Source organism: Buteo buteo, chromosome 7, assembly GCF_964188355.1.
Source record: "Buteo buteo chromosome 7, bButBut1.hap1.1, whole genome shotgun sequence".
Classification (NCBI taxonomy): domain Eukaryota; kingdom Metazoa; phylum Chordata; class Aves; order Accipitriformes; family Accipitridae; genus Buteo; species Buteo buteo.
Genome location: NC_134177.1, coordinates 531548 through 555179, shown reverse-complemented (window position 1 = coordinate 555179; position 23632 = coordinate 531548). Strand labels below are relative to the sequence as shown.

At 46.0% G+C, this 23632-nt stretch overlaps 1 long non-coding RNA gene across 10 annotated transcripts in view; it reads right to left on the bottom strand.

The window, feature by feature from the left end:
* Positions 1 to 23632, bottom strand: part of LOC142032515 (uncharacterized) — a 108659-nt gene that overhangs the window by 48459 nt on the left and 36568 nt on the right. For 6 of the 10 annotated variants that reach the window (XR_012650856.1, XR_012650863.1, XR_012650857.1 and 3 more), the window contains 2 exons: positions 20666 to 20766; positions 19784 to 19909 (listed from right to left, as the gene is read on the bottom strand). The exons of 1 other annotated variant lie outside the window; for it this stretch is intronic. This is a non-coding gene — a long non-coding RNA (uncharacterized LOC142032515). The remainder of the gene's footprint in view (positions 1 to 19783; positions 19910 to 20665; positions 20767 to 23632) is intronic. 3 more of the 10 variants (XR_012650860.1, XR_012650858.1, XR_012650861.1) reach the window with 3 other exon arrangements.

The following is a 23632-nucleotide window of genomic DNA, read 5'->3' as shown; positions in this document are numbered from 1 at the left end:
TTAAGCGTTAAAACACTTGGATGTCACAGGACAGTATTAAAACCAAACCAACATAGCTAGAAAGCGCTGGAACCCTTTGGGACAGATATCCCAACAGCATTTTTTGGGATGCCATCTGTGTGACAGGTCGCTCTTCTGGAGCATTCTTTGGTGACTTTTTTTGTATCTCAGATTCATTGATGGAAATCATCAAAACTTCATTAGATCAAACCATAATATCTTGCTTTGCTCACAGACAGACAGATCATAGCCTTTGGCCACAAGTTATACCAGTCATTGGTTCTTAAACTAAAACTAACTATTCAATTGGCATAAAGACTAGCACAGACATATTTAGAGGAGGTCATCATTTTAGCTTAAAGTTATTCTCAGTGAGCATAATCTAATACTCCTGAGACAGCTCCATATTAACTCAGGGCAAGATTTGACGGGGATTTTGAACCAGCTTAGTGAAATCAATTTACAAAACATGTATTTAGTTAAACCAGTTCAACTTTGCACAGTTCTTTAAATAACAATCATTTTTATGGCTAGTGTTCATCTGAAAATAGGCCTGGTGCCATGCAGCATGCTTTACTTGCCCCTTTTCTTTCTGACGTTTGCTCAAAGTGTGAGATGGAGCAACAGAGACCCTGTCCTTAACTTTCTTTCACTCCTGGAAAGCTGGATCCCTGAATTCCCCCCAGACACCACTTTGGTTGCTTGCCTCAGGCACAAAGGAAAGCAGAGCTAAGAACAGAGTCCTCCTGTATGGCTGGCCCAAGGACCCGCAGAATCCACCATAAGAGCAGCTGAGTGGAGAGAACAGAGAGGCTTTGGGGACCCTGCGGCTCCGTGGTTCCCGTGCTCCTGTGCTGCCAGCCCTTTGTGACCCCACAGCTGTCACCCTTCTCCTGGAGATGGGGACCCTTCCCAGGAACTGCCCCGGTCCTCCAGGGCCGATGGCACCTTTCCCCCCTTCCCTGCGCAGAGGACGAGCCGTGCCTTTCAGCAGCACGCAGTGCATTGGGACAGCAGCTCTACCACCAGCTGTTTGTTCAAAGGCCACTCACACTCACTGGCTTCAACGTGTTAGGGAGCAGGCCGTGCGTGAGGACACCAGTCCTTGGGCTCCTGCAGAGTGTCTAAGACACCAGCCACATTTGGTCGCCACTTCAGGAGGAGATGCAGGCATCCTCTCACTTGTGCTGCAGCTTTAATGCAAAGGAAAACCAGGTATAGAGTCACGCCAGCAAGACTAAGGGGCCCATGCATAGCGCACGTATGCGGCCAAAGGTTACGCCAACACTGCGGCAAACACTGGAGTGTTGGGGAGTCCGGCTGGAAAATGCCTTAACGTCGTCCTCCTGCACCATGAAACCTGGAGCCTTTGGCTGTCGGTTCGTTACCCATTGTAACGTGCTGGTCACAGGGTACACCAGTGAGCTGCGTACCTTCTTTAATACTGTAATTTGAACATATCTGCTTTTTCACTTCATACAGACAACTGTTGTTTCAGTGTCCCCTCAGGACATTATGTTCTCCAGAGAAAGGCTCAGGGACAAAGAGCATCTTTTGAAGGCTTTCATTACTTCTGTGCCATATTTCTCATATCTGATAAGCCTATCTGTGAAATTCCAAGAAAACCAAGAGGCTATCTCCTCTTACACAAATAACTTAGGCTAACATTACTTTGATACAAACCTTCTGTGATACATTTCTGTAAGGAAAGAACTACTTAAGTACTACCCTTGAGGAAATGGTAGCATAATGTTTCACATCTGTCTCATTTTGACTCTAATGAAGACTATTTTTTGTACCACCTCTGCCCTTATATCATTACAGCATGTTTTTCCTTTCAGTAAGCAGTCATAATTCTATTTACTAGTTACTGCAGTTACCTCTTCGAATGCATTTCTCTTTGGAATCAGCAAAACACCAAGGATATTCTGTGTGAAAGAAATGTTTATGTGATTTTGCCAAACAGTAAAAAAGGCATTTATTTTGTGGATTTTTGGATTTGCCTAAGTATTTCTTGATAATACTCCAGAGTATACGAGAAATTAACAACTGTGCCTTGGAAACTGTACTAGCCCTTGCAGGCTGGACCCTAGGTCAAGGCCCGTAGCCTTAGGCTGTCAGTCAGCACCACACTGACCCTGTACTGAACCGTATTCCCGCTGCCACAGAACATTAATTCTGACTTATCCATGAGAATGAACAATTTTCCAATGACAGAATGGACTGAAATTGGTGATCTTGGACACACAGGCTCTAACTAGGTGAGAGTCGAGTCCTGTTAAGTCTTGCAAGCATGAATGAAAGAAGCAGCCGCTCTTCCTACGTATGAAAGGCCCATAACGGAGGCTGTGACCAAACAGGCTGGCTTGGTCTACAGTGTTTGCAGTCAGTACCAAAAAGGCTCCTGCAAGAGCAGATCTCATCTGCCACACCATGGACCTCCCAGCGGGGCTAGGGCACACCTTCGGCCTCTTACATGCTTTTTTCCACAGGCAGAGTCAATCCAGTGCATCAACCTGGTGTGGAAGGGACCCAAGCACATGGTCTCTCTAGACTCATGCCCTGGGGCAGCCTTGCCTCTGGGGCTCACAGGCATGTGTAACTGAGCCTGGCGTGTCAGAGCATCACTGCTGCACCTGCAGCCACTGACCTCACACGCAGTCTGCTGGCAGGACGCTGCACGCCGCGCTGGTGGCTGTGGCAGGGACAGCCTTTGCAGGGCCGTGTAGCATAGAGTAGAACCAGTGACAGGTTTCTTTGTCTATTGCATTTGCTAGACTTATTTCACTGGCTGTTGTGGTCCTTACCCTTTTTTTTAACATGCAGATGGAACTGCACATTAAAGGGCAAAAGAGAAAAAACTCTATGGCATTGCCAGAAAATATCTATACTTTTCTACAAAACATGTATTAGACCAGTCTAGGCTAAGCTTATCATAAGCCTTAGATCTCTGCATGTTGCTCATTCCAATGCAGAATCTAGGGCTAACCACAGTAGAGAGAGAAATAGCTGAGGACACAAAACACAAGAAGAATTTTAAGCATTCACCACTAAAATATAGTATATATTAAAAATCCTGTCAGTGTTTACTGCTAAAGTCAAGAGCATCCCTGGATTTAGGCTTTGTTCTATATTTCATGCTGAGTTCAACAATAAATATTCAATCACAAAAACTTAGTTTGAAAGTTCAGAAATTCTTAAGGCCCCTCAAAAAGAGTTTAAAATTACTCCCTAAAGCAAAGAGCCTTTCACAACATTTAGAACGCATTGAGGTTATTATTGCAAATCATGGACTCACAGCGTAACTGCAAAGCCTGTTGCACAGAGTACTGCCTTTTAAGAAGTGGTTTAGGAAAGAATGAATCCATTAAGAAACCTAGGTCGAGGGTTTGATGTGGAGCCATCCCTGGCTATTCTCACCCACTGCGGGCCAATCCCAGCACAGACCAAGCTTTAGCACACGGGAGCCACAGCTTCTCTGGCTCCTGGCAGGACTTCACCATCAAAAAGATGCAGGGCTCGGACTCACCCAGAAAGACTTTATGCGGCAACATCCACGAGGACTAGAAACCGCTCCAGCTGTGGGGACGGCTGGTCTGCTTCTGAAGCGCTTCCCAAACCCCTGTTTACAGCTCGGCTGCAATCACCCCCCATAAACCCCAGACAGGGGAAATGGTTGAGTTCAGCAGTTCATGCAGTACTGTCGTCATCAGCTCTGCTCATTAATTAGCGCTCCCAAGCCCGAGAACGCAGCTGTGCTTTACTTCCAGGTGGGCCACAGACAGTGGGCACCACTGCAAGTGGGATCCGGGCACTGCTGCGGGTGGGACGCGGGTACCGTGGCTGGCTCTGTTCTCTGGGACCCTGCAGGGGCAGGCACAGCCCTCCAGGACAGGTCTCTCTGTGTAGATGAAAAGCCTTTCACAAAGGGATCATTCACAAATTGGCCTTGTCTCCTGTTTCGCTTATTTATAAAACAGAACAAAAGTCTGAAATGCTGGGGAACAGGTGAAGGAACAAGTTTGGGTTTTTGTTCCCCTTGTTTAAGAAGTATTTAAGGAATGTTAAGTCTGCCTTGATTTGCGAGAGGTCTCTTGGGGCCTGCAAGGATGTTACTTGTCCCATCACTTCCTCAGTAATTGTACAGACTTTCAGGACCAGAATTTCTCATCTAGAACACAAAACAGCAAAACCCCACACTTTCCTGCAGTAGTTAAATCTGTTCTTCTTTATTTATCAATGCAATATCCCTCAGAATCAAAAAGCCTAACTCCTTCCTCCCCTCCCTGCAAAGTTCATGCGACACCAGTGAATGCTCACGACCAGTGACTTGGCCTGGCAGCTGCATCACTAACCACCCGCATCGCTGACCGCCCTCCAAGGGGCCCAGTGAAGCCAGCCATGAAGGGTTGGAAAGTGAGTCTTTCAGAAACATTGTCTGTCAGAAAGATGAGTAAATCTGCCTCACAGGTTTGCAAAACCCCTGAAAATGCAAGTGCAGGTTGCCAACTGAAGACAGAAGATATGAAACACATTAAACTATTCAAAATGAGGAATAAAATAAATGTATTCCAATAAGGAATACTTGCATTTAAAAAAATTGATACATATATTAACAGTCTGAAAGGCTGTCTCTCCAGAATGTACTGCTTCTAACTTGTTGGCTGGTGTAACCACTAACACCTGAGACAGCAAACAACAGCTAATCCTTACACTGTTTAGTGCTAATGACTGAACCAAGATAACTGGAGTCCCTGGCAAGCTTCCCATTTAATTCAATTAACTCCAACCAGGCCTGTGGTGATTGCACCAGTCAGCATAAGAGAAAGCCAGAAGCCAGATAGATCCCTGGATTCAGATGTTAAAACCCAAGGAAGTCTGCACCATAACTTTTTGGTACAGTTACCAGCAGTCTACCCTGCTGTTACTGAGCAACCCAGCATCCTCAACAGTTTCTACAAAATAGTGTGGAAAACCATAACTTTTTTCTGAAAATGCTCATCTTTTTGCTGAGAAAATGGAAGCAACTTATTTATTCTGAAACGCTCTGTTATGTGTCAGTTTAAGCAAACGTTACGCTGCACCTCCTGACTCGTACACTGTGTTAGAGCTACAGAGCCTCCAGGAAGATCATGTTTCCCCTAATGCAATGCAGATGTCTTGATGGCCGATCTGCTCAAGCACCCTGGGAGCTGCTGACCTCTCCCTGGGGACCCTGACACTTGGGGAGATTTAAGTTCCTGGGGTATTAGCTGAAAAATGCAGCTTAACAGGGAAAAGACTTCAAGTGGAAATTGACTTTGAAGCCAGTTCAACAGATTGAACACTATTGAGTCTGGGAATGTCAAAATGTTTCACTTAAATAAAAAAGACATTCCTGACTCTTGTTTGGAGTTTTATTCCCACAAAAAAATAAAAATAAAAAAAATTTCTTTGTTTTTGAGATGAAAACAAATGGAATCTATATAAATTTCTCATCAGACAGACACTTGATTTCATTCATCTCTAATTTAATTTCAAGGTAATTTCTTTAGAACACAAACAACAGAAAATCTAAACAGTGTCCAACATACAGTTACAGAACTGCACAGGTATAATACCAGGCCTCTCCTCCCCAAACTCACAAACCATCTGATTCCACTAACACCATTAGCTGCTTTTTGCAAACAACTGTGAGAGGAGGAGGAAGTCTGCTGCTGCTGCCGCTGTTTGTACAGATGTGGCTCTCTAGCACATTTCGGTAGCAGTGCCAGAACCAGAAGAACCTGAGACCAAATCTGAGGAATGTGAGAATCCAACAACATTGGTGCAGACCTTTGCGAACCTCTGCAAACCCTGTCAGAAAGCACCTAAGGCTATTCAGCTGGTGGGATGACTTGACTGGTGGGACATTCTTGACTGCGGTGTGTGACGGGAGGATGCCTTGTGCTGCACACGGGCTTCTGTTACAATAGGCTGATCTACACACAAGAAAGGAAATTAGCAGCCCTGTGGATCTGAACGACACAAGAAAATACAGACGCTTGCCTACAGTAAGCAAGTTACCTTCTTAACTTCTTAACTTAACTACCCGGCTAGCACGAATCGAGTTCACAGTGCAGCTGTATTAGAAAAAAAAAGTCCTGTTAATACAGACAGTCCCAACGATGGATAGTGAAGCCACCAGGTCACTTCCAACATGCAGTATATTTAGCAAGCTGAGGCTGTGGGGCACGGCATACCATCGTTCTGCAGATGGAAAATCCTGCCCTTGGTGGGGCTCATCAGGTTATGCTCTGTGGCTGCGTAGGGGCTGAACTTGGGGGCTGCTTTCGGCAGCCCCCCCTACCGGAGCGGCACCTCCACGACCAGAGGCCATGCAGGAGCACAGCCCCAGGCTGTCAGCTCCTCTCACAGAAATCTTGTTATACAGTATACTTGTAATACTTACTTAAATGAGAACACAGTGATGTTTTTTGTCAAAGCATTGACCATTCGTTGACAACTAAACTGTCAGTTCAAGCTTAGAGAAACGTTAGGAAGGGTTTTGGTTTGGTAACTTGGAATTCTGATAAAAATGAAAAATAAATTAACCAGGAAAAATTAAGCTGCAAGAACAATTGGTATATCCTCTCAGTTGATACAATTACCAGGTCTGTGTGACAGTAAAAAAATACTTTCCAAATATTTTCCTTTTACTTTTGAACAATCTTCTACTGTAAACCCCAACAGGCTGCAACACAATTTGCCCACTCACATTATTTAGTTAAGAAGTTTTGAAATAGAAAGAGATTTGCATAGATGTTTCCTCAGTGGTGCTTTTGAGGTGTTATGTCTGGGCTAACCGGTAAAATCCCTAGAAGTCTGTATGCTGCCAACATAAATAGAAAGTATATTTAAGGATGGGGGATTATCCATTCCTTGACAGGGCTATGCTACATACCACTAGCTGTCATACATAGTCTGCTGTCAGTTCCTAGCAGCGATTTTGTTTGAAGTTCAGTCCAGCACAAATAATGCTCAGATTGGCTTTTCTCCTGGAAAACAAAGTCTTCAGATCTTCAAAAGGAGCTGTAAGGATTCATACGTGACCACCATCTTGGATGTATCTCAGAAACAGCATGAGCCAGTGGAGATTTCTGAAGCTTCAGAAAGTCTTGTTTTCTTTGTGGAAAACCTGTTATGGCACTCCTGTCATCTTCTGTGCGTGCATCCTCCAGGATGGCTGAGAGTACAACGGGGAAGCCAAACCCAGGGTTATCAGTTACCATGACACTGTGTTCCTACCTGCAAATTCACTGGAGAATAACAATTCTCTGCAAATAAAGCTCAGGTGCTCTACATCAGCAACCAGCCTTTGAAGTTAGAAAACCTATGCTGTGGGTTCAGCTCATTAACATTAAATACATGTTTAAATAAGTCTCTACATTCTATGGAAGTTTTTCCCATCCCATGGCTCCGATGAATGGAGATGCTGAGCACTCCTGGCAGGGATGCTGGGGACTTGTCTTCCATGCACTCCCATTTACATGTTCAGTATCTTCCAGAAAAGAATAAACCTCCCCACTGTGCTCTAAAACCTGAACATATCCAGGTGTTTTCTAGAGGTCCCAGGTTACCCCGCCAGGCACCACTGTTATGCTAATTTAAGATCCATGAGGGATAACACAGGGGAGAGTACAGCCATACAGAAATACCTGCAAGCAGATGTGATGCCATGAAGCACAGTTACAGTTGAAATTCCCACCCTTAGCAGTGCCGATAGTTCCTTGGCAGGCTATGCTTGTGCACTGCTGTGGCCGTGCTGCAATCCAGAGTAGGGCTGCACAGAGCAAAGCCTGTTAACACCCAGAAGAGCACCAGGCTGTGCTGGGACCATGCCAGCAGCAGGACTGGGACAGAGCTGAACCCACTGCTGTCCTTTGCTCTGACACCCTCCGTCCCGGTGTGTCCCAAGGGACACACCGTGGAGACCCACGGGTGGCTGCTGCCTGAGGGACACTTCTGTCCTTCCTCACTGCTCACAGGTACAGGGCCAGAGCAGCACATGTCTAAGGCATCCTACAATTAGCAGTCTCCCCATTTCAGATTTGTGAGTTAGTGAGCTCTAATACAACTGTGTTAAGCAAACCTTTATCTTTTGCCAAATAGGGGATCAACCAAGGCGAAATCGTGCCTGACCAGGGCTGGTGCCTGCGTGTGTCATGGTGGGGCAGCAGCGGGGCTGGTGGTGGAGCGGCAGTGGGGCAGCAGCAGGATGACAGTAAAAAAAAAACAGTGTAAAAAACCCAGGGCCTTTTAAAGCATTTCCAAATGCTGTCCTGATACTCCTGCTGGGTGTCAGGTTATAGGAACTAGACAATCCACTCGAAGCAGCTGCAAAGCCATGTCTAAAACTGCATCACCTGCTTCACAGAAAGAGCTGACAATAGTATTAGCATGAAACTAAAATTAGAGGCTTAATTGAGCTCTACAGTCACTGAAATTGATGACAGTTCAGCAGTTCACATCCCCGATTTTTCTTGACTGAAATAATCAGAAAATCAGCTCCCATTCATGCTTCTCCCTGCTCCACAAGGAAAAGCCCTGGTAGCCTAGCACACCTTGCACATGGGGAGCCTGTCTGACCTCTGCCAGCGTTCTTGCCATTCCCAGCAGTTACTGTGGCAGGAACAGACCTGGAAAGAGATTGTGTGTCCACAAATCAGCATAGTTTTACAAAAATGGGATGCTATATTCAATGCCAGGGCATAGGAACCATCATTAACCATCACCAGTGCATGAATAAATAAAAGACACAGTACATTAGAAATGGACAAATAAAAACATGTGCAGGATAATGACAGAAGATGAGGAGAGAGATGACAGAAACAGAAGGAGAGAGGTCAGGCTGTCAGTTAAACACTGAATCTCCACTGCACTGGAGTTAAGAGGGATGTCATTAGTGCTGAGTTTGCCTTATCATTTGAAATGGAAAGAGCTATTTGTTCATTTACGTGGGCCATTCAAAAATAAGAATTCAGGAATCAGAGAGAAGGACCAGGACACACAGCCGTGAGCACACACACTAGTTGTGTACTGGAAGAGCTTCATCAGCTGTTCTGCTGCCAAGGCTGAGATGGGATTCCCACTCCCAAGTCCTCTGCTCTGCAGAACAGCTAGCTCAGTGCTACACATTATTCCTCAAGCAGCAACTTGGTTCATATGCTAGCTCTAGAAGTGACTTCCTTTTCTTGCCTTAATATTTCCAGGATGCAGTTCTGGTCCACTGGAGTTGAGTGAAAACTGAAGAAAAATTTCAGATTTCTGTAGTTCTTGGATAATTTCATGCAATTAATTCTTCATGTGATAACAAAGAGTTAACTAATATATAGTCTGAAAGACAAGGAGACTAGATTTACATTAGTATTACTGTCAAGACTACTTCCTTCCCAAGAAGTGGGTCGTGCCTAGATCTAGCCAAGTTTCCCATTTCATTGCCACCACTTTCTCACGTGGTGTCCACAGCTGCAGGGAAAGAGAGTAGCACGGACCTGATTGTGAGATGCAATTGCATGGTGTCACTTGGTCCTACGTACAGGTAAGTCTGGAAGAGATGTCAGGCTTGTGCTGCTGCTGCTTCTCGCAAAACAGGGAGATGAAAGCACAAGTCCAGGTAGATGATGTCAGTTGGTCTTCCCTTATCCACCAACACTGTAACCCCATTGTAAAAGGCCACCAAATTTGTCAGGCACGATTTGCCTTTAGTGAAGCCATGTTGGCTGTCACCAGTCACCTCCTTATTTTCCATGTGCCCTAGCATAATTTCCAGAAGAATCCACTCCATGATTTTGCTAGGCACAGAGGTGAGACTGACTGGCCTGTAGTTCCCCAGGTCTTCCTTTTTTCCCCTTTTTATTATTAATTCTCCCAATTCTGCTGTGACCCATATGAAAGGAAGGGGCATGGTAAAATACCTGTTCTTCACCTCAACTGTGATAAAGACCTGGGCATGACTGGGCCCCTCTGGTGCTGCTCCTGCTCCTGATACTATGAGCAGCCATGTAATTCAGTGCAGTCACCACACAGCTCACTGCAGCTGGTCGGTTGTCTCTTCTCCTCCCTTCTTCCTACACTTGCTGCAGACACGATATGTTCCCAGGCTCCCACAGTCATCCCCTAGGGTATGCCAAGTCCATATGTTGCTGTCCCCTTTCACATGCATTTCCAAAGAGCCAAAAAATTTACTCCTTGGAGATACATTGCTTTATGCACAGTCCATCCAGCAGAATGAAGAAACCTAGCCAAGATGGTCACAAAAACATGTCGTTGCTTAGTACAACTTCATGTGACATTCAGAGATATTAAGTATATTATTTTGGGGTAAAGTAATATAACCAGCCCTATTTCCAACATAACATTCCTAACTTTTTGTTAAGCGAAACCTTTTTATACTCTTTTGCTTTAAAATTCTGTTTGCCAGGAATAGAAATGTCCTTATATATTATACTACAGACATCTGTTCGTTCCACCATTTTTATCAGCATTTAGGGTTATGATCAGAGGACTCTGACTTTATTCTAAAAATCACCTGTGCATATTACAAGCAATCAGGTATCTGTATTAAAAGTCTACAGTTTACGGCTGTCCTTGGCTACCCTGGGTAGCTAATGCTATCAGAGATGTCTGCTCTGTCCCGGCATCGAGGGGAACATGACATATCACTGTCACTGCTGACAGGCAGACTGGTGCAGGGGCCTGTAACTCTCCCAGTGCCCTGCTTCCCCTCTATGGGCTGTGTGGGTGTCCTGGTTTTGGCTGGGAGAGAGTTAATTTTCTTCCTAGTAGCTGCTATAGTGTTATGTTTTGGATTTAGGATGAGAAGAATGTTGATAACACTGATGTTTTCAGTTGTAGCTAAGTAGTGTTTGTACTAAGTCAAGGATTTTTCAGCCTCTGATGCCCAGCCAGCAAGAAGGCTGGAGGGGCACGAGAAGTTGGGAGCAGGGACAGCCAGGGCAGCTGACCCAAACTGGCCAAAGGGATATTCCATACCATGTTAAGTCATGCCCAGTATATAAACTGGGGGGAGTTGGCCTTGGGGGGGAGAATCGCTGCTTGGGACCTCACTGGGCATTGGTTGGCGAGTGGTGAGCAACTGCATTGTGCATCACTTGGTTTGTATATTCCAATTCTTTTATTATTTCCTTTCTGTCCTATTAAACTGTTCTTATCTCAACACAAGAGTTTTACTTTTTCCCCGATTCCCTCCCCCATCCCACTGGGTGGGGGAGAGTGAGTGAGTGGCTGCGTGGTGCTTAGTTGCTGGCTGGGGTTAAACCATGACAGTGGGTCTGTCAGCCTCTGAGCCCACCTCTTCACATGATGTCTCTCTCCCTGAGGAGAGCATCATCAAGTGGACTGAAGCTTAAAGCTTAAAAAAAAAGCTGGCTGCAGAATAGAGACCACCAATCAGCATGTGTTTGAAATGCCAGACTTTTTTTGACTAACGTTCCCAACTGATGGGTAAGTTAATGTTTTAAGGTAACATCACATTCATCAGTGTCACAAACAATCGCTGCTTTAAACGTCACCAAAATATTTCCCTTCATTAAGTATCATCTGCAGAGTCCCCACATGCAGGAAGATGTCCGACACAACTCTCTAGGACGCCAAGGCATAATCAGCGTAAAGAACTGTGCTTTGAATGAAAGCTTAGACTTTGGGCTGGAAGCGTCATCTCCTGAACAGCAGCAATTGCAGCTCACGTCACAACATTCTTGACAACAACAGCTGAAGATCCCTATTTCAAAAGTGACTGAACATTATAATGCAAAGCTAAACACTCGTATTCACGGCTGTGACAGCCTTGTGGGGCTCATCTCCCTTCCTGTCTCTTAATGTGTATGAATTATCCTCCCAAATAGTTACTTTTCTATCAACGATATGCACAACATCTTTCCAAAGGCAAAGTGGAAATCCCTGCAAGTATTTCTGGTGCTGCTTCCAGCCAGAAATAACAGTAATCTGATCCACAAGTGAATTCCATTTCTGTTGCTGAATTCCTTTGTACAAATATCTTTGCTTTGAAAAGGTTTGACAACAGCAAGGCACAGACTAATTTTACTTATAAGGTGTGAATCAAGGAAGATTTGCAAGTTTCTGAATCACAGAAAGGAAGCGTCTGTGGCCTCTCTTACCACTTCTGCCCCCCAAAAATATCACAGTTCAGCTGTTTTAGATACAACTTCAGACCTACTTGCTGCAGCCCTGCAGATCCTCACCTCCCATTGCCCTCACACTCTCTCCAAGCACAGCAACATGGCCAAATCCAGAATCTTGTCTCAGGACCTGGGAAACTTCCAGCCTTACTCAAACTCTGTCGTTAATGGGCTGCATTACCATGGGCAAAATTTAGTCTGCAGCGTTAGAGAGTTGAGTAAATAATAATTTGGGAGAAACCAGCAGACGCTTTGCAAGAGAAACAGGTGATCAAGGAAAGGACAAGCTACTCTCCACACTACACAGCACCAAAAGCCCTGGGAAGCTCAGGGACTAAGCTACAAACACCGCTGCAGCAGAAGCCGACTTCCAGGGACTGAGCAGTGCCTAGGGCCTGACCCAGCCACAACGTAAACTAAGGCCTATGATCAATTAACACCTTTTGTGCTCCTTTGCTGCTGAGAGTGCTCCCATCCAAGGCCAGGTTGTTCTGAGGATGGGGACAGCTCTGCCACACTGGCTGCAGCAGCCTTGGGGAACACATACAGCCATTCGGCTCTGCTTCCTCCAGTCCCAAAGTTTTCACAACTTCCGAGATGCTGTTCACGGCCATGTTTAGTCAGCAGCTCAGCTGCAGGGGTCACTGGCAAAACCCAAAACAACTGGAGTTTTTTTCTGTCCAAGCTATGCGGTTGGCCAGCCTGCTTCTGCAGTCCCCAGGAAACAGGCACTGCCACCCCACGCAGTACACCAGGGTGCTGGGGCCAGAGCTGCTGCGAGCACTCCCCTAACATATTATATCTTCATTCACTGCTTATGATAGGCTTGATCTCCTCCAGCCCTGCAGGGACAACGCCAAGGACTGGAAGGCTTTGACATGTCTTTCCAGTACCACCACTCATTGCTCTCCAGCCTCTAACAGACCATTTCACTGCCCTGCCCCAGTTTATGGATGAACACCACTATATCTTCGTTCTTAAAACAGGTTCCAAGGGTTTACAGATGATAGGCATGGTATAAAAATTCAACAGCATTGTTTGCAGGAGTGGAGGGTGCTCCATCTCCCAGCAGTCTATGGGGTCTGGCCATTGAATATATGGGTGAACTCTCCCATAAAAAAATCAGTGTCAGGAATGCTTAATCTTGCTTAATTATTTTTGTACACTGCCGCTCTGCAGCCTGACGGTTTGTCTTCTGCACAGCTCCATGGCAGATCACAGCCATTTGTCAAACCAAATTGTTCCCTGAGTCTGCAGAGACACATATTTGCCATCTGCAATCTATTCCTCGGTTTCTGGCACATATTTTCAGTGCTTTCTTTTGAAATCTGTTTCAGATTTCCATGGGCTTCTTCATAACCTCTACTAGCAAAGCCTCACACAGTTTAACTGTTGACAGCTGTGTCATGAGAAGTATTTTACATTTCTTTTGTTGTTCCTCTTGCTGCATACATATGAGTTGCTACATTAAGGGCTGCTTGGCTGTGTAACACATACCAGGATGTGGAAAGCAGACAGTGACTTCTGAGAGTGGGTTATTGGGGGGTTTAATTGTTTGTTACAGTTTTACAGATAGTTGCAGCTCCATATACATTAAAACACTGACAAGTAAAAGGCATGTGAGCAAACAGGTGTGAAGCTCTGAAATTACAGATTATTGATAAGCAAGTACAGAGTTAGTTAGTATAATGACACTATGTAATGTGCTCAGACAGCTATGTGTCATTTCACAAAGGAAAATCCAACACTAGTAACACATACGTCAGAGTTAGGAAAAGTTGCATTTTCCTGCTCGAGCTCTGAGTATCAGCAGGGTCTGTCTCTCTGACAAAAGGCACCTGCCACATGCTGTGGCACCCTGGCTGTGAACAAGCCAGCAGGCAGGCTGGTTATTAGGGGTAGGCTGAGCAAGGCTACAGGACCTCTGCTCACACCTAACTGTAGCACAGAGAGAAGAAAGGGGCCACAGCTGTATTTACAGCCCAGAAGCAAGAGAGCCTGGTACAGGCAGCATCTGTGCCTCTCTGACCTAAAGCCTAACTACGCCATGACTTGTGTTGTCCCTGACGGGCCCTGTATCCACAAGAAGTCTCACTCCAAAGCAGTCAGACAAATACCTAGATGCAAAAACCTCCATAAGTATAGCAAAGGCCAGGATTACTAAAACATTCAGGTCCTGGCCTCTGTGACTCTTGGGACATTCAAGACCCTCTACCCACACATTTCACTCAGTGCAGCGTCACGTGAGAAATACTAGGCTGGACAGAAGTGAATCTCTCCTTTTCCTTTCAAGGAGTTTGCATTTCAGTTTCACGGTGAAGAAAAGTCCAGTAAAAAAAAATTTAAAAAAATCACTGATGACTTCTTTTTTTTTCCCCAGGCAGAAAAGGACTGTAAATATCTGCAGAAGATGTGGTATCTGAGAGCATATCTAGGAGACTTCAGGTTGTGGTAATACTATGAAAGATGAAAAATGCTGGGGACTAGACTACTCTCTCTTTTCTGCCAGGCTGAACTCAAATCTGAAACATCTGTTCACATAACTTGAGATGAGCTCTCACAGTCAAGTACCATAAGCACAAGCTCTTCCTAACATCAGTGCAGAACAACTATCAGTTAAGGTTTTTGTGGAAATCTAAGAATCCAGACACTGTTCCCCTCAAGTACAGAATAACAATGTGTTTTCACCACCAGCAAATCACTTGCAGAGAAAAATTAGCACTTCTTCCAAGTATTCTAAATCCTGAAATATTTGGGTTTTTTCTATAACTAAATTGTATGCATTGTCCTTTGGGAGCTATTCAAACTGGCCAGTAATAGTTGTATTAAGATACAACTCAGGCCAGCACAATTGGCACTTGAACACTCTTAATTCAGCCTGTTACAAAGATAAAGGTCAGTGGAAAATAATCAGTTTTGAACATGCACTACCACTATTAAAAGCATAATCCAAAGGGCAAAGAGTAAATTTTAGCTGAAAGTATTGAGGACAGAGTTTACTTGCAGAATTCACATCCAGACCTTGGTTCAGGGCTCACATCCCTCATTGCATCCCCAAGCTTGGTAGAAGAGGGATCTACATTTTGTGCAGGGCTCAAGTCTCATATAAATGCCTCTGTATACTTACACAAGTGTGTCTAGCTATGCAAAATGCAGTAAGTTCAGAAATAGTGCAGTGGCAAATCAAGCAAAAAGCCACAGAACTGTGTGCTATCTAGACCTTTTCCCTGCTTCTGCAGCTCTAAAGCAAGTGTTGCCTGCAGCCCTCCAAGAAATCTCTGCATTCAACACATTTTGGAGACTGAACCCCGTCCTGTCAAGGAAATGGACTAGAAAGCAGGGTCAGTTTCTGGTTCTGCTCCTGTTTCTACACGTGCATGTAAAAGTCACTTCGTTTCCATGCTGCTGTTCTCAAAGCCTTTGTCTGCCTTGCCTGTTTAGTGATGGCTAAGTAGGGACTGTCCCCAGCTATGTACCTGCACAGGATCCAAGACAGGAAACTGTATTTTAAGTGGAAAGCTCTAAAAGACACAGGAAGAAGAAAAAAACCAAACCACCCCCCTCACCCCCCCCCCAAAAAAAAAAAAAAGAAAAAAAAAAAAAGAGTAATACATGGTGTCCAGTAGATCTCGGGGGCGGGGGGAGGGAGGGAGGCCATTCTAGTTACTTTTGCCTTCTCTTCGTACAACAGTAGATGGAGCTCTCCTTTCACCAGCTTCAGGAGTCCATTAATGCCTGCAGTATTACAAATTCGAGCACTGTAATTATTCTGTCAGCACCTGCTAGGGCTGCTACATGTGACATAGCTGTGGTGGTTACAAAGGAGGGATCTTGGGCTCCACGGCTGCCTGCCTGACATCATTCAGCAACATGAAATTCTCTGAAACTTCTAAATTACAAAAATTTTTGATTAGCCACAGTATTGCCTTTCCTTCCAGTTAAGCATTGTGTAATATTCTTCCTTTTTTTTGTACATTGTTACCAGGATTACATGCAATTCAGCACAGTTTGAGAAATGAGAAAGCATGTTTTATTTCTCTTGCAAAATAAGGAATGACATATTTTGCTTGCCACATTTAGAGAGAATGTATATAAAAATTGTATCATATCCACAAGCACTGAAAACTACATTATCCAGAGGATTTTACAGGAACTAAAGGTCAAGGGATTTGCAGCCAATTTCTCAACCACTGCTTGCAGATCTAACACCTGCAATCTGTATTTAACAGTGGGACAGAGGAGGAGGGATGAGGGGGGAACACTGGCATTTACTTGCATCTCTGCAAGCTGGCAAAAGTGATAAATGCATTATGTTGATTCCACACACCACCCCCCCCGCCCCGCATCTTCATGTGCTACTGCAAATGACTTCAGTAAGGCCCTGCATAGACACAGGCAGCCTTCCTAGTGTCATGCACCACAGGACCAGAACTACAGGCTGCAGTTTCCTCAAGACATGTCAGCCAGATCTTCAACAACAGCTGACAAATTCAATATTTCAGAAAAGTGAGAGCAAAATTAGGCTGCTCTCTCTTGTTTTTTGTTTGGGTTTTTTTTTGGGGGGGTGGTTGGCTTGATAATGCACCATGCACCATCCTGTTACATTCTGCTGCCCATTCAAGCGCAGGCTTGACTTTAAACAAGAGCAATCACATGCTACTGACTGCCAAGGAAGGCTATCTTCAAAGCCAGTGTACAACTTGTTATTCTCTGGAAGCATGTACTGCTATATAAGCGATATATAAAATGTATTTTTACTTTTTTTAGATTCTCTGAAGAAAGATTTTATGTTATGAAAGCAGGAAGACCGAGAATATTGTAGAGTTACACGAGATGCTGGAGATGATATTTGCCAGCAAGGTAATTCAATATACATCTATTCTGGCATTCAATAATTAAAAGGGAGGCCCCCAGCAGTGAATTGCTGGGTGATTATCTCACAGCAGCAGCTATCCTCAGCCACCAGAGAAGTGCCAGCACCTGCAGACAGGCACTGGCAACCGCGCACCACATCTTCACAGTCAGGCACTGAAACGCAAGCGGGCAGTACTTTCAGCAGAACTGATTTTTCATTTCTCTGAATAGAAGTTAACAGAAAAGGGAGATTAGACACCCATCTCTGAAGATGGTGGTTTTCTACTGATTAGCCTAGTAGAGACTGACTTTCTGGATTTAAGACCTTATCCTGCCTCTGATTCTGCATAGATATAATCGTCTGTTCAGACAGGATCCGTACTTCAGCCCTAACAGAGCAAAAATCTAGGCAAGGACTTTGGCATTTGGTCTTTAATGACTAGAAGCCAACAGCTGACAAATTAAATACTTCAGAGAAGTGAAAATTAAACAGTCCTGCAGTCACGAGTGTTGGCATATGGAAAGCTGCCACTGAGCTAATAATAGAAGTGTCTACCGCAGCAGAGAGGGAGGTCCCAGCGTCCTAGAGTAAGCCATACATCTGGGCACTGGGAAGACAGCCATTAGGCAATGTATGTTTAAGTAGCACACACTTGCTACCTTCCTGCCAGCTATTCATCTTTTGCAACCACCGAAGGCACCAGTCCACAAGTAATAATGCGGCACTGGGGACAAAAATCAGATTGGGCTCTGTCCACCAGGCTCCCATTTTAGCAGGTTAAGTTTCCTGTAGCCACAGGAATGCAGGAGGGTCCTTCACCAGCACACTGCCTGGTTGGGTACAACTACTTTACTTAATTCACCAAGAAAATGGACAAATGGTTCATTTGTCACACACTTGCATGTGCATATTGTGGACACCAGCCACTTTCTCTGGTTACTTCAGGTATCTATGAAGAACATAAAACCACCTGGGGACAGTCTTCCTTGCTCACTCCAGACTGACCACTGCATAATTTTCTTGCATGCAGTGGAACCACGCTACTGAGAAACAGGAGGAGAACCAGGGTCATTACGCAGAAGATGAACAAAGCATGCAGATATTACTCACAACCAGACATGGAAAATGATTTACGGAGAGGTGGTTATGAAGCTAATCAGTAGTGCTTGCATAAGGTATTCACCCATTAATGAATGACAGAGGAAAGCGAATCAGGACAGTGGAACTGCAGACAGACCGCAGCCAGGCTACTTACCTTCAGTTGTCTACAAAAAACCAACCCAAGCAGAGATAGGAAGACCAAAAGTATGTGATGAGCTACAGTAGCCAGCAGCAAGATCATGTATATATTCTACTGCCCTAGGAGGAGAAGCACACTCACATGAAACATGCATCACCCACACATGCATAGCACTCTTGGAGATGACAGACAAGGTTGATTCACAGCACTCCTCCTAAACAGTGTCCTACACTCTGTAATGCAGATAGCTGACAAGAGATAATGGGCACTAAAGAGCAGAAGTGAGATAAAGCACTAAAGAGAAGAGGGAGATAAAGTGCTGAAGAGGAGATATGCATGAGTGCATGCACACACAAGAGGAACAAGCTCTAATATAAAGTACAGGCAGGTTCTGCTAGCTTCAGCACTGAATCACTGCTGCTCTTCCTGAAGTATCTGGCCCATGTGCTTTAAGAGACTTCCAAGAGGTACCAAGCTGTAGAAAGCTTTTGGCTGCATCACTACTAAGCAAGCTGGACAATAAGGGGCAAACGGAGTGGAGACAGAGCAACTCTACTGATGTTAAGGTCCCATCAGTCTTGGGAAGAGCAGCTCCTGGTGGCTGACTGTGGCAGCAAGAAGCTTCTGCTCCCAAGAAAGCAAAAGGAAAGGAAACTCCAAGAAGTCAGAGCTGTTCAGATCAGAAGCCAAGAGACTGTCTGACAGTTCTGTGTCTTTTCTAGCTGCTTCCAGTAAATATAGCTGCTGTCTTCCACATGTGTAAGGCCTCCACAAGCAGAATTTAGTTGACAGTTTAATCCTTACAGAGATTTCACCTATCAGTACTGCATCATCTATCAGTAGAATAAGGCTTTTATATCATGTCTGATTGGGAACAAGAGCTTCAAAAAGCTCAGAGCTGCATCAGGTGAGTTTATCACTAGCCTTTTGCTAACATCCCTTTGAGCTTGCCAGAGCAGGAGGTTTGACTCCTGCAGAACTGACTACAGGAGACACACCTGGGATAGATTTCTTCAGGGCTGGCCAGGTTCCTTAACCCATGAGGAGGAAGGGATGGCTCCTTCTCCTTGCTTGAGGTATGGGCTACTGCGGCCAGGCCTGTCACCAGCCACGAATGACAGGGAATGCTTCTGAAGGTCTGCTCTTTCCTCAGGACAGCATGCTGACCATGGCCACAGAAAGATTTTTGGCACCAGGGATGGTGCCCTGGCCTTCTCTATGTACTGCCCCCACATTTCCCTTCCCTTTGGTCCTTTTACACCCTCCTCTTCTGCTGCCACCTTTGGTCTCTGTGCTCTCCTGCCCCTGCTTTGGCTTGAGCAGCGTGCGGTACAGCAAAACATGAAGAGCAGGAGACAGGCAGAGGGAATACCAGGCAGGTTCATGCCCTCTTACTGCCCTCATGCCACTCCTGGGAAGGTGACACTTGACCATGCATAGCAATGGTGTTGATACCACACAGGGCAGCAGCTCATAAGTTAAAATAGCAGCAACACTGACAGTACTCACAGGTCTCAGAAAAGAAAGGTGATGTGGAATTGGCTTGTTCATCTTTTCCATGACAGGAAACATTTCAACCCCCGTTACCAGCACAAACATTGTCTGCTTCAATCATTCTTTGCAACTCTCAGTACTCTGCATCAGGACCACACAAGTAAGGAAAAGCACAGTATTCCTTTTGCTTTCTATGGAAAGAGCTCAAAATGCAATAAAACCCAACCTCTCTGTGTTGTTCTTTGCATGCTCCAAGGCGTTCAGCTGCTCACCATTTATCGTGTTACAGCCTATGGATGTACCAACCTTCTAAGTAAAGCAAGCTGGTCACCCAGCAGTCAGCTGCTGCAGTGACTGCAGGACAGGCAGTCTGTCCGGGGGCCAGAAGCTCATGGGCCAGCAGAGGCTGCCAGTGACAGTGCCAAGAGGAGCTGTCAGCCAGCCTGCCTCAGTAAAACAAAAATCTTCCGTTTTCTATCCAAATCCATTAACAGCAGAGTAAAGAGGCAAGAAGGAGGAAGGGTAACCAGCTCCCACAAGTACATATACAGCACTGCCTTAAGCTACCATTTTTCAATTACTTTTCTGCTTTATGGCCCTTAGCACAAGAGGAAAAATAGAGGAGAGATGCAGAGAGCAATCAGTTTCTCTTTCAGCTTCTCATACATTCACACCAAACCAGAGCTTGGATCAGGGAGACCCCCAGGAAGTATGGGAAAACAAGTTCAAAGCTTTGTGAAAAATTGTTTTTACAGGACACAGGTCATTTTGGAAATTAAGAACAAGGGGCACTAAAGAGTAACAACTTTTTGAAAGGTACCCTCATCAAAAAATTCCTATAGTATTTCAGACACCCAAAATAAAAGTTTAAGACTTCATAATGTTAATCAGGAATACCTTAAAGAAGCCTTACTGGAAGTCACAAGTGTAATCCTAAGGACTTTGATCTAAGCTGGAGTCTGGCTGTTTCAAATCTTGCTGCAGAAAGGTTCACAGTCCTGAAAACAACAGAAAGGACACAGTGATGAAGTACGTGTAAGAATAAGATCCATCGGGGGGGGTGGGAGGTAGGGAGCAGGGAGTGGAAAATCTGATTTCGTAAAACCAGGATGGGATATGATGTTAGCCTTGTCTTAAGTGGTTCTGAGCTGCAAAGTCCCTCTGCTTTTTCCTCTGAGGCGGGCTGCCCACACTGCACTTTGGCCTGCCCTGAAGCACTGTTGACCACAGACCCTGAGAGGGAAGCAAGGTGGACTTCCCCAGTGCTGCCCGAAATCCCCCGCCTGCCGCCTCCCACGAGCCGTGGAGCACGCACAACAGCAGCGCCGCTTTCCTCACCCTTCTAAATTCTCTTGGGGAAAAAATAAAATAAATCAACCAATCAATCTTCTGACCCCAAGTTACACCAGACTCCCAAAGGCTACCACACCGGCCCCAGAGGCCAGGTCTGCGCAGCAGCCTGCCAGCGCCCCGAGGGCCAGGCCGCAGGCCTGCTCCCTTCCCAGCACCTGACCCAGCACAGCACTGCCCGGTTGGCACAGGGAGCGCAGCCCAGCCCCCAGACCACACAGAGCCTTCCGCCCGCTCCATCCCCAGGACCGGGGCCGTGGCTGGGCGTACCTGCAGCCCTTTGCCCTGGTGCTGGTTCTGCACGGCCATTGAGACAGGGACCCTTGGGGAGATGGCTCCCCACCATCGTGCTTGGCTGAGCCCGATCCCCCAACAGCACGAGACCGTCCCCAGTGCACGCTCCCAAGTGTCTGCTCCATGGGCTCGGTTACGAGGAACAAACGCCAACAAGGGGGCTGCTGCGGCAGCGGGGCCATCGCACCAGCCTCAGCTCCCCGAGGGGTCCGACGTTCTGGACTGAGACAGGCCTGGGAGAAAGCAGGGCAGCTTAGATGAACAGGAGGAGGGTCTCGCCTCCAACACGTCCTGCACCATCGCTGCAGCGCTTGTCTCCATGACGTGCCCAGGGGCATCACAGGCCATGTCGAGGGAAGGCCGCTGGTGTGCTCGGGCCACCTCCCCCAGGTGCAGCCCACAGCTCTCAGTGGCTCCGCAGCAGATCCCAGCGTGGCACGGAGGCAAAACAGCCTCTTGGCTCGCTGCAGGCTTGCCACATTTGGAGATGCCTGCGTGCACCGAAAGCCAGAGGGGAGGGTAGAGAGGCTCCAGACGTACCGGCTGCTGGCCCCGAGGCCAGGCACTCGAGTGCAGATGGCTGGGACACGCTTGGACCAGTCCACGCGGGCACCCTCTCACCAGGGGACACCACACGGCCCCCACGCTACCAGGCCAACACGTGCTCATGTGCCCCATGCCCAAGGCAAGGGAATGACTTCCCAAAGCCCACGCAGGCACCAAGAAATGCGTAGAGCCGTCCAGGACTGTGCAAAAACACAGCGAGCCAAGTTGGCCAAACTCTCCAAAGCCTGTGCCCAGCTTTGGGGTTCTGCAGCAACCCAACGGGCGCTGGTGTCAGCTCCTCGCCTTCCCAGGCCTTCCAGGGGAAGGCCAGGAGGGGACAGACAGCTGAGACAGAGAGCACATTGCCAGCACCATGATCCACACGTGCAGATCTCCTCTAGAGATCTCTCCCTCAAGCCATGCTGCCTGTTACCACAGGCGCGAGCCAGCAGGATCCCAGTGGTGCGAGCACAGTCAGTGGCCTGCTCATCTCGCCCACAGCTGAGCGGGTCATGCTCCAGCTTAAAAAGTCTGTGTTAAGGACTGAAATATCCCATTTTTTCTGGGTGCGTGATGCACACTAAGTCCTGGATGCTATTGGAAATACTAAGGAGGCAGCAGCAAAGGCCATTTCCCTCCCCACAAAGAGCTTGAACTTGCTTTTTTGCCTTAGCTTTTGCTTCATTTGTCTGTACTCTAAATTTAGACAGTGAATTAGCTAGATTTTTTTAATGATCGAATTCTTTGTATTTCTCATTAAAAGCTGCCTCAATCAGCATTGTCTTTAGTGACATGGCTTTTGGGGTGTTACATACCTGTGTTTGGCTGAATTGCTATAGTTTGCCTTTCTACTGCAAATGAGGGTTTGCCAGGGGAAAACAGCATTTGCAGTAACAAGCTGTCCTTAAGCCCCAACAGCACGAACTATAGTTTACTGTAACATACCAGCTATTCCAGGTTGCTTTCTAACCTACATTATATACAGCATGGAAGTTTTAGCAGCTGTTAATTTTACTTCATGCAGAATGTCATTTTCTTTCACATATCAAGCGCCAGCTTGCACAATAACCCAGCAGTCCCATAATTGGGCTCCTGATCTTAGAGGTGAAAGTGAGGTCTCCAACCCCGGTCCCAGGGTGTCACAAGTATCAGATATTTATGTGTATGAATGTGGTGCACAATTACCCCAAAGCTGGTACATGCCTGTGCAGCTTGATAAAAACTTGGTCATCAAACATGAAAGCAGGAGAATATACAGGCAGAAATCTAATTTCAAATCACAGTAAATGCGTGTTAGTTTTACAGATACTAGTTATCTGCGTGGGCCTTGAAAAAACACTTGTACAGAATAAAGCAGCGAAGAGGTCCCACGGTTTTCCTTACCACCCAAAGACAGCATCAAGCAGCAGCTTTGGTGATTTACTTCCCCAAGTTTTAGATTATTATGTAAAGAGATGAGAGACAACCACAACAGATAACTCACTGCCTGCCTCTCCTCCTCTCTGTACTCTGGCCCTCTCTCAGCTGAGCAGTTCCTTTTTCTTTTCTCCTGACTTCATGTTACTGCCAGTCCTGGTTTTTCTCCCAGATGGCAAACATTCATCTCCTGGCTGCATTCACTTGCAAGAAGAAACAAGCCTTCTGCCTTGCTCTGCACAGTATTAAAATGAATGA